At 46.4% G+C, this 11,378-nt stretch overlaps 1 long non-coding RNA gene across 1 annotated transcript; it reads right to left on the bottom strand.

Annotated features, from left to right (window-relative positions):
• Positions 1 to 262: 262 nt before the first annotated feature.
• Positions 263 to 2,744, bottom strand: LOC127332071 (uncharacterized). Its single transcript, XR_007870182.2, has 4 exons — positions 2,544 to 2,744; positions 2,226 to 2,455; positions 1,416 to 1,463; positions 263 to 472 (listed from the first exon to the last, which is right to left on the bottom strand). It is a non-coding gene; the product is annotated as an uncharacterized lncRNA (long non-coding RNA).
• Between the last annotated feature and the right edge of the window lie 8,634 nt (positions 2,745 to 11,378).

Here is an 11,378-nt window from a genome sequence, read left to right as displayed (position 1 = left end):
TGGTTGATGGTGGTAATATTGCAGGAAGTAGAGATGCAGCAAAACAGTAAACAAGCAGTGATTGCAGTATTTGGAAACAAGGCCTAGGGATCATACTTTCACTAGTGGACACTCTCAACATTGATCACATAACTGAATAGATAAATGCTATACTCTACACTCTCTTGTTGGATGATGATGAAGCGATTCAACCCGGTAAGGATTGGATCTCTGTGCATATTGTGCTAGTCCCTGGATCGACTCGCTAGCACACACAGTTCGATGAATAAACAGAATAGCAAATGCGTCATTATTACAACGTGTATGATCCAGAATATATTTATTACAACTTGCATAGCTCATGGCTAGCTCAAATAAAAGAGTTCAAAGCGGAAAACAAATAAAAGTAAAGAGCTCCATCACGCCACACGCGAACATGTTGAGTGGAAGCTCGCGACCTAAATATGGAATATCACTCTGTCCTCAATGTTACCTGCAACATGAAACGTTGCAGCCACGCAGGGTCAATACATTGAATATATTGGCGAGTATCACTAGAGACTTATAACAATCTATCAAGTACATTTTCAAGGTGAGGGTTCAACTTTTATTTTGCACAAAGCAATCATAGTATCGTCCTAGTTCTATCCCAGCGATTTTAATCTCCGAACTCCTATAGTGCACATGCGAGTAGGTCAAGCTCAGGCCCCCTACCATGTTAATCTCCTTTCTTCCATTACACATGCTAGTAAGTCAGGTTCAATACCCTTACCATGCTAATCTCCACTCCATTAGTGTACATGTCAGTAAGTCAGGCTCTACACCCTTACCATGTCACCCATCACCAGTGTACATGTCAGTAAGTCTGGCTCAACACCCTTACCATGCCACTCACCACCAGTGAACATGTCAGTAAGTCAGGCTCAACGCCCTTACCATGCCACCCTCCCATCAACTAGTGTACATGTCAGTAAGTCAGGCTTTCTGCCCTTACCATGCCACCCTCCCATCAACTAGTGTACATGTCAGTAAGTCAGGCTTTCTGCCCTTACCATGCCACTCGACCTATACATGTCAGTAAGTCTGGCTCAAAGCCCTTACCATGTCGGTCAACCTACAACCTTCTCAAGTACTATTCATATCCGCCCCAATTCATCCAATAATTGTTTTGTCAACTCAAAACTAACCTTTCAACTAATACATACCCATGACATGATATTCCACCCACTTATAAAGTAAGCGTATCCAAGCAATCAAACATAGGTTGACGAGCAATGAATTCAATCATAATAAACATATGGCTATCCTGCGCGGGTTTCATAGCAATAGCACACAATCCATCAATAACAATCCTACACTACACATGTACTTGTACTAAAATCCTACTGCACATATAGGAAAACAATAGATCTGTTATGATCAAAAGTTCAACTTGCCTTATTTGTCGTTGGCGTTCGCGCTCTTCGTGTTACACTCCGCACGATCTAGACAATAAAATAATCATAATAAATATCTAGAGAGCACAAACAGAGAGAACACACAATAAAATAATGCATGCATGCTCCAAAAATAAATTTATATTTGAAAATACTTTACAAGCTGATTTGTTTGTTCAATAGGAATTTCAAATAGGCAATTTAACACAAATAATAACTTTTGTATAAAATAGTTTCTTAAATTTTATAAACATGTACTAGTTCATAGAAATTATCCTTATCTTTAATTTCCTGTTGGAATCAAAATAAAATCATTTACCAAATTTATGATACATTGAAAATACTATAACACTAGTTATAAATTTAAAAATCTGTAACTTTTGTAAAAATAGAAACTAACAGTACCAAGGTGTTCTTCTCATTTTTATGAATCCAACAGTATATCATTTGTTAAATTCCGAGTTACGAAACATTTTCTATGAATTTTACAAGATTTAACATTTCGTGGTCTTTTAATAATTTTGTCCGAAAAGTTGTCAGAAAAAGTTTCTCGGATGGAGAAACTTTCTACACGAAAGTTGCAGGGAACTTAATTACGAACTCAATGGAAAAAGAATCGTCTAAAACGGAGCTCTAGATTTATTGTTACGAATTTTCAAAATTTTTATGGGTGAACAAGCTAGCACATCCTGCACGTGATCGATCGTGAGGCCTGGTTCAGTTATTTGGGCTAACAGGGTTCCTCAGATTCAGATCTAACGGCGTACGGAGGATTTGTTAATCTAATCTAAAGTGGATGCTCTGGCTTACAATGGCACAGACGACCCGAGGTGGTGGTAGGACGGCTCGGACGCGATGCTTCTTGGAGTCTTCGGATGGTTTACGACTGCGGCGAGTTGGTGAACGAGGTGCGGCTGGACGTGGCTGTCAAGGTGGCGTGCTCGGAGGTATTTGCGTCTTCCTCGAACAGCGGTGACGGGCGGCTGGAGCGGCTCGGGCAGCGATGAACTCCGGCGATGCTTTCTCCGCGTCCTAGTGCCCTGCAGATCGGGGAACATAGGGGAGGCGACGTGGTTGAGTAAGAGGAACAATATGGTGTAAAAGAGAGGGGCTCGGGCGACGGGAAACCTCCGGTTATGAGCTCCAATGGCGGCGGCGGCGTCGAACTCCGACGAGAAATTCGCGCAGCCTGGCGGCGCAAAAATTGGGGATTTTAGGGTCAATATACAGAGGATATATGGGGGTATATATAGGCGCAAAAATCGGTGGCAAATTCAACACCTTTGGTGACATTTTTGTGGAACTTGTTTCCAGTTTGTTTCCGTGTCGTGCATAGACTTCTGGCTGAAGGTTGGAGATAAAACGTGGGCTCCACCGTCAGGGAAAAAAAAAAACGAAAAGGCAAAAGGCAGATTGCATAGCATGGCTGCTCCGCGCGTGGTCTTTCGCGAGCGTGCGCGCGTGAGCTGCTGCTCGCGTCGCATGTGCGTGCCTGGCATAGGGCCGGCCGGTTCTTTATTTTTTTTTCCTTCTCTCTTTTATTTTCTTAAAGCTACAGTTAATTAAACTGACACAAAAGAAAAAAAAATACTTAAATTTGTAAAACACTTCCAGTACAGTATCTGGATATAATGGGCAAGCCCCAACCCATTAAAGCATTTGGTTAATTATGTTATGCATATAGATTAATCAACAAGGAGCAAAACTAGCAATATAAAACACTTTTATGCAAGAAACGTGTAAAACATTTTCTAAAACTGAAACTTTGACATGCTGATATGATGTAATGCATAAATTTGAAAATTCTCAGATTTTGGGGTGTTACAGATGAACACCACTAATTGCGTAGGGCTACAAGACCACCTCAATGCCGGAGTTAACAAGCTCCACAACATTCGATGTTCATATTTATATAACCTTAGAGTGCATGATAGATCAACACAACTATACCAAGTACTAACATAGCATGCACACTGTTACCATCACACTATGAAAGGAGGAATAGATCACATCAATACCATCATAGTAATAGTTAACTTCATAATCTACAAGAGATCACAATCATAGCATATACCAAGTACTTCATGATGTACACACTGTCAACATTACATCATGGAGGAGGAATAGACTACTTTAATAACATCACTAGAGTAGCACATAGATGAATAGTGATACAAAGCTCATATGAATCTCAATCATGTAAGGCAGCTCATGAGATCATTGTATTGAAGTACATAGGAGAGAGATTAACCACATAGCTACCGGTACAGCCCTTAGTCTCGATGGAGAACTACTCCCTCCTCATGGGAGACAGCAGCGGTGATGAAGATGGCGGTGGTGTCGATGGAGATGCCTTCCGGGGGCACTTCCCCGTCCCGGCGGCGTGCCGGAACAGAGACTTCTGTCCCCCAGATATTGGCTTCGCGATGGCGGCGGCTCTGGAAGGTTTCTCGTACCGTGGCTTATTGGTCTAGGGTTTTCACGACGGAGACCTTAAGTAGGCGGAAGGGCAGCCTCGGAAGGGCCCTGGTGGGGCCACACAATAGGGGGCGCGTCCCACCCCTTGGCCGCGCCGCCCTGGCGTGTGGGGCCCCCTGGCTCCCCTCTGGTCTCTCTCCGGTGTTCTGGAAGCTTCGTGGAAAAATAAGATACTGGGCGTTGATTTCGTACCGTGGCTTTTCCGTATCGAAGATTTAGGTCAGGGGGCTTCTTATAGGCGAAGAGGCGGAGTCGGAGGGGTTACGGAGCCGCCACACAATAGGGGGGTGCGCCCCCCTTGGGCCGCGCCAGCCACCTGTGTGGTGGCCCTGTGGCCCTCCTCTGGTCCCTCTCGGGTGTTCTGGAAGTTTCGTGCAATTATAAGATGCTGGGCGTTGATTTCGTCCAATTCCGAGAATATTTCCTTACTAGGATTTCTGAAACCAAAAACAGCAGAAAACAGGAACTGGCACTTCGGCATCTCGTCAATAGGTTAGTTCCGGAAAACGCATAAAATCATCATAAAGTGTGAACAAAACATGTAGGTATTGTCATAAAACAAGCATGGAACATCAGAAATTATAGATACGTTGGAGACATATCAAGCTTCCACTCTCTAAGTATGCTAAAGGGCGGTTTTCTGTATTATTTTTCACGCGCTAAAAATTATAAACTCTTTTAGGCATTACATTTCACGCAAAAAATGATAAACCATCACCGATTTGTTGTAGCCATTACTTTTCACGCAAAAAATGATAAACCATCACCGATTTGTTATAGCCATTAGTTTTCACGCAAAAAATTATAAACCATCACCGATTTGTTGTATCCATTACTTTTCACGCAAAAAATGATAAACAATCACCGATTTCTTGTAGCCATTACTATTCACGGTAAAAATGATAAACGAAACAATCTATCTATCTCTGTATTTGAAGTTTGGGAGGGTTTACCATCTACTTATGTTAACTTTCGAGGTTTTGACCTGAAAATCAAATGGGTATTATAAAGGGAAATAAAGGTTCAAAAAAAGTAAAAACGAAACAATCTACCTATCTTTGTATAGAAGATCGTCTGTATGATTTTTGAGGTCATTTAGAGAAGGTAGAAAATTCCCTTTTGAGAAGGTCGAAAAAACCTAACTTGTTACAAAAGCTGGTTTCAGTGAGACCTAACCAAATTTGGCATACATGATGCCATACCTATAACAACAAGGAATATCTAAAAGGGAAAGTTTCACAAAATTTTAAATTTAGGGCGAAACTGATGCCATACATGATGCTGTTTTTCGAGGTTTTGACCTGAAAAACAATTGGGTATTATAAAGGGAAATAAAAAGTTTGAAAAATGTAAAAACGAAACAATCTATCTATCTATGTATAGAAGATCAGCTGTATGAAATTTAAGGTCATTTAGAGAAGTTCGAAAAAATCACCTTGTTAGAAAAGCTGGTTTCAGTGAGACGAAACGGCATGCGCTTAAGCAAAGTGATTTTTTCGAACATCTCCAAATGACCCCAAATTTTCCATACATGATGCCATATGTGTAACCACAAGGAACCCTATCTAAAAAGTGTCAAAAAAGTTTGCCCAACCGTATAGCTCTATCAAAAAGAACCTCACCATGGCGCTAGTATAATTTTTAGTTACAAAATTCGTTACCTAACCTTCAACACGAAACTTGTTTCAAATTCATTTTGGCGTACAAGAAACAAATCCCACCTTGATTCGAGCACCACAGCCTCCAAACGATGCCGATGCCGATATCTGCATGGTCAGAACGGCTATGCTCACCGCCACTGCTAGGTCACCGTCGGGATGCACCCTCTATCCCGTCCCCTCAATTGATCACTGACACACTAGAGATACCACCGAGGCCAATGCCGAACGTACATGCTGATGCCAATGCCGAACATGCATGCACGCCGCTGCGGGTACGGCCACACCGCCCCGCTATGCTGGACGCCACAGACCACCGCGAGGTCTTTCCCTTCGCCACCACACTCTTCTAGCACCCATCTATACACGCCAGAAAGGAGAGACACTAGTTTTCTCTACATTGCTTGCGTTCGTGTCAGACACGGTCAATCAAAGTTTTGAGGTAGTCGTCGAGGCGTCGACCATTTCTTCTCTTCTTTGCATGGTTAAACGCGTCTAGTTCATATCTATCTAATGCGTCTGGTCTCGCCTCATGCAGTTCTTTGTGGACGTCGATCTCATCTCGGCACCCCGCAGGCCACCTCCTACGTGCCATCGCTGTAGAGCTCCGTTTAAAAATATAATCTTACCCGTGTATTGCCCCTTGTATCAGCGTCATAGCCCCACTTGTCATTCGATATACCGAAGCCCCACTCGTGCGTGTTTTGGTCAGGGATACATCGATGCTTACGGTCAAAAAAAGATGGATGGTCTGACGTGTCTTTGCGTGCTCTACGTGGCCCCTCTAGTCAGAAGATAACGGTCAACCGTCGGGCAACCGGCCGTTACAGCACCTGTGATGGTTTCAGACAAGGTCTTGGGGAAAACCGAGGAAAAACTAAGGAGCTGGGGAAAACTGAGCACAACTAAGGACCCGAGGGTACGAAAATAGAAAGCCCATATAAATTTTATGTCTACAAAATCTATATTATTAGATTCGTATGCAAAAAATCTTTCCAATGATATAAATTTTTGACATATGTTTCATATTATATTAATGAAAATAATGGTCAACGCAATTGTTTAAACTACGTGCGTGTCTGTTAAACCGACACTAGTAGAAAATAGGAATTTGGTCCAGCACCCCTGAGAGCTATATTCCCGGTTTAAAAACGAACCGGAACTAATGGAGGGTATTGGTCCCGGTACATTCTCGAAAGCCTTTTGTCCCGGTTCGTTTGGAACCTTTAGTCCCGGTTGGTACTACGATCCGGGACAAAAAGGGTGGTGGCAGGCTGCCTCCGGGGCAAAAACCTTTAGTCCCAGTTCGTATTACCAACCCGGACTAAAGGTGTACCATTTAGTCCCGGTTCGCTTTACCAACCAGGACTAAAGGATTTTCCGGTTTTTTTGGCTCCCCACGCACATCCACCCCCCGTGGATCGCCTTTTTTAGCACTGTATAATATAAAAGAAAATGATAAAAAAATACAAAAAATAAAATCTTTTGAGATTCTTGTATGCTACACAACCTACTATTAGGAAAAATTAATAAATTTGAATTTCGATTTTTTTCAAAAAATCTTAGAAAAAGGTAAAACGGCATTAACTTTTGCATACGATATATCAAAATGATCGTGGGAAAAAGTTACATCCGAATTCACCAGGGTTTACCCGGTTAGCTAATTTTTAGATTCTCAATGGCGGTAAGCCCGACGAGATGACTGATCCCCTGAGTTCGATTATGAATCTTTTGCCCAAGAGATTGCTCCAAGAGGAGGCGTGCTGCGATGGCAGCGGCGTGTTCTCTCCATTCTACACTGCCGATGTGATTGAACTGCCGGAGGACGAAGACTGCATGTTCCCTGCTCATTCGTTGCGTCGCGGATCCTTGACGATGACTACCTAATATCGTCGGACCTTGAGTACCACTCCGCCGCCGAGCCGGTGAGCTTGCTGGACCTCGGAGAGCTGCCGATGTGGCAAGAAGTGGACTCCTTCTTCCGTGATCAGGCCTTGTTGTCTTGCTTGCTATGACTTTAGGGCAAATTTTTGTCGTAATATTTTCGTGTGTCGTCATGTCTTTCAATAGTATATAGTGCGTGCAAGCCTAAATTTGTTGTATGTGACGGCATGTCATTATTTGTGAGCAAACGCCAAAAGTGAGTGTTTCTGTTGCCGTGTCGAAGAGCATCTCCAGTCGCGTCCCCCAAACCGTCCCCCAAACCGCGCCGGATCGAGCGTTTGGGGGACGTGTTTTGTTCGTGCCGCCTTTGGGGGACGTCGCTCCCCAGCCGCGTCCCCCAAACGCCGCTCCCAATCAGAAATTCAAATAGATGCATTCAAAAGAGATCGTTCCCACCGATTCGTCGCGATCAGAGTAGCGGCGATCGATCAAAGTACTGGGCGCGCGATCATATTACAGACCGGTGGTCCATGCAAATTAGAAGAAGGGGAAGGGGTTGGGCGACGGCGTCGTATCCTGAGTCGACGCAGGCCCGTCGAGCACGATGACCTCGTCGCGATCTACCTGTTGCTGTGCATGGTGCGTCTGCTCCGTCGCCGACGCAGAGACCGACGCAGGTGTAGCAGTAGAAGACGCGTCAGCCTGCTCTTGCTGCGCTGCCGCTGCCGCTGATGCCGCTTCCTAGGCCGCCGCGTCGGCCGCCGCCATTTTGGCTTCGATGTCGTCGAGGATCTGGCCTTTGAAGAAGTTGTGCGCCGCTCGCGTCCGGGAAGACATTCCCTCTGTCGACGTTCTCAGCAGGGACATGTCGTCCCTGCGTTTCTTGAGCTCCAGCTTCTCCTCTTGCCTCTTGAGCAGCTCGGCCCTCCTTTCGTCGTTCTTTTTGGCGCGGGAGATAAAGGTCGAGGAGACGTCGGCGAGGCATTTCGTGATCGACGCCTGCGTCTTCTCAGACGACGCAGCGTCGGCCAAGGCGGCCTTGGCAGCCTTGTTGCCAGTAGGACGCCCTGTCGAAGTTGCCAGCGGCGCGTCGAGATCAATGGTGTCCTTCCCCTTGGACAGCGACAGGCGCGTCAACCGCCATTTCTCATTCCCTTTGAGCTTGCTATAGCAATGCATCAGCGCGAACGGCTTATGCCCATCTGAGTTCCTCGCGTAAACCTCCATGGCCCTATCAAACTAACCAAAGGAAGCAGAGTCATTTCATCGAACACAATGTAGGCGCTACGGATTATGGAAGAAAGAGTCGTACCAGTTGGGCGACGTCGGCGCCACTGTCGCCTCTGGTCTCTAAGTCCTGATGGTACCCATGGAAGGAGTTCACCGACGCCTGGATGATGGCCCATCGCGTCGACATTGCCTTCTGGCTCCTCTTCATTGGCACTTTCTTGTACTCGCTGTTGATGAGCTTGCGCTCATCGAACTCGGCCTTGATCCTCGCCCAATACTTCCCGCTTTTTTGGTTGGCGCCGATGATGGAGTCATGGCTCACCGTCGCCCACGACTCGCACAGACAAAGATCTTCCAGAGGCATCCACTTCGGGCCTCGTGTGCCCGACGCCTTCTTCTTCTTCTTCTTCTTCTTCTTCTTCTTCGTCCTCACGCCGTCCGCGTCTACCTCCACGAGATCATCGTCACCGGCACCCTCGTCGTCCTCTTCCTCAGCGCCCTCTTCGTCCTCATCGTCGTCCTCCTCGTCGTCCTCCACCCCGTCCTCTTCCTCGTCGTCCTCCTCCTCAACCCCGCCGTCCTCCTCAGCACCGGCGCCGTCGTATTCGAGCGGACCCCTGCGGCCGGTGAAAGGGCCGCCGTCCGGACCGGGTCCTGGCTCGCGCTGCTCGTACGCCGGGGAGTAGAGGTTGTTGGGGTTGAAGCCGCCGTGCGGCAGCGCATCCTGGTAGTGCGGCGACAAGTTAGGCGTCACGCACCTGGGAGTGCCGGAGGGGCCGTCGTTGTAGAAGGCGGATGACGACGGAGAGAAGACTCCCGGAACGTACACCGGCACGTTCATACTATATGGGCTCGCGTTGGTGGCGGAGATACACCCGGCCAGTATGTGCTGGTGCTGGCGCGCCGCCAGAGCCTTCTTCTCCAGCTCCGCCGCCCTCCGTCCTTTCCGCTCCGCCGTCGATAGCTTCCGGCGCAGGCAATCTTGCTGCCATTGATCGTCGGTCCATCCTTCAGGCTTCTTCTTCAAAGCCGGCGCCTTCCGCGGCCTCGCGAACGGCGCTGTCGCCCCTGTCGTCCCATTGCCCGGCGGCTTCTTGGCCGCTTTCTTCGCCAAATTTTTGGGGGCTGTCAGCGGCGCCATGTGGAGAGGGTAGCGCCGGCGGGTGGACGGCGGGAGGGAGAAACAAATCGGCGGGATAGGAGAAATGAATCGGCAGCGGGATATGTTTTGGGAGGCCTGAAATGCGCGGCGGTATAGGCGCGATTTGGCTTGAGCGGCGGGATTTGGCGGGAGTGTGAGACGAATTTTCCCTGTGCCGCTGACGGGTAGGCCCCGCCACTCCCCGTCTCGCTTTTCGTTGTGTCCGGTGTCCCCGGTGCGTCCCCTGTGGGACGGGGACGGGCTCGGGGCGCCGGACACCGTATCGGGGCGCGCCGGACAAAAATGGGCTTTGGGGGACGCGGCTGGAACGCATTTTTTGTCCGGCGCGCCCCAAATCCCTTTGGGGGACGCTTTGGGGGACACGACTGGAGATGCTCGAATGTTCCACTATGTTCGAATTTGTCGAGGTCTGATCTTGTTCAGGCCAATTTGGTCAAAGTCGTAATTCATGTTTTTGTGTGTTTCCTTCCATATTAATTCATGGCCTTTTTTATACTTTGCACGATATTATGCAATTATTACTTTGATCATTTTTCATACTTCCTCCATCTAGATTTAACAGGCATGCACGCAGTTTAAGATAAACTTTGACCATCAATTTGGTCAACAAAATATAAATTTTATGTCTAAAAAATCTATATCATTAATTTCGTATGCAAAAAATATTTCCAATGATATAATTTTTTTGATATGTGTTTCATATTTTATTAACCAAAATAATGGTCAACACAATTTTTTAAACTACGTGTGTGTCTGTTAAACCGACACTAGTAGAAAATAGGCCTTTGGTCCAGCACACCTGGGAGCTAAAGTCCCGGTTTAAAAACCAACCGGAACTAATGGAGGGTAATAGTCCCGGTTCATTCTCGAAAACCTTTAGTCCAGGTTCGTTTGGAACCTTTAGTCCCGGTTGGTACTGCGATCCAGGACTAAAAGGGTGCTGGCAGGCTTCCTCCGGGGTAAAAACCTTTATTCCCGGTTCGTATTACCAACTGAGACTACCCTTTAGTCCCGGTTCGCTTTACCAACCGGGACGAAAGGATTTTCCGGTTTTTTGGCTCCCCACGCACCTCCACCCACATGGATCGTCCTTTTTAGCACTGTACATTATAAAAGAAAATGATAAAATAATTTAAAAAATAAAATCTTTTGAGATTCTTGTATGCTACACAACATACTATTAGGAAAAATTAACAAATTTGAATTTCAACTTTTTTTTGGAAAAAAAGCTTAGAGAAAGGTAAAACGGCATTAACTTTTGCATGCGACGTCGGAAAAAAACGTATAATATATCAAAATGATCGTGGGAAAAAGTTACATCCGAATTCACCCGGGTTTACCCGGTTAGCTAATTTTTAGATTCTCAATGGCGGTAAGCCTGATGAGATGGCTGATACCCTGAGTTCGATTATGAATCTTTCGTCCCGACAGATTGCTCCAAAACACTAGTGGAAAACGGGGCTATAGGCCGGGTCATTTGGGCCTTCAGTCCCGGTTCCCAAACCGGGACCAATTAGGCGGGACTAAAGGGGGGACCCTTTAGTCCCGGTT

This window comes from Lolium perenne, chromosome 2 (genome assembly GCF_019359855.2).
Source record: "Lolium perenne isolate Kyuss_39 chromosome 2, Kyuss_2.0, whole genome shotgun sequence".
NCBI lineage: Eukaryota > Viridiplantae > Streptophyta > Magnoliopsida > Poales > Poaceae > Lolium > Lolium perenne.
This window is presented reverse-complemented; position numbering and strand designations above follow the sequence as displayed.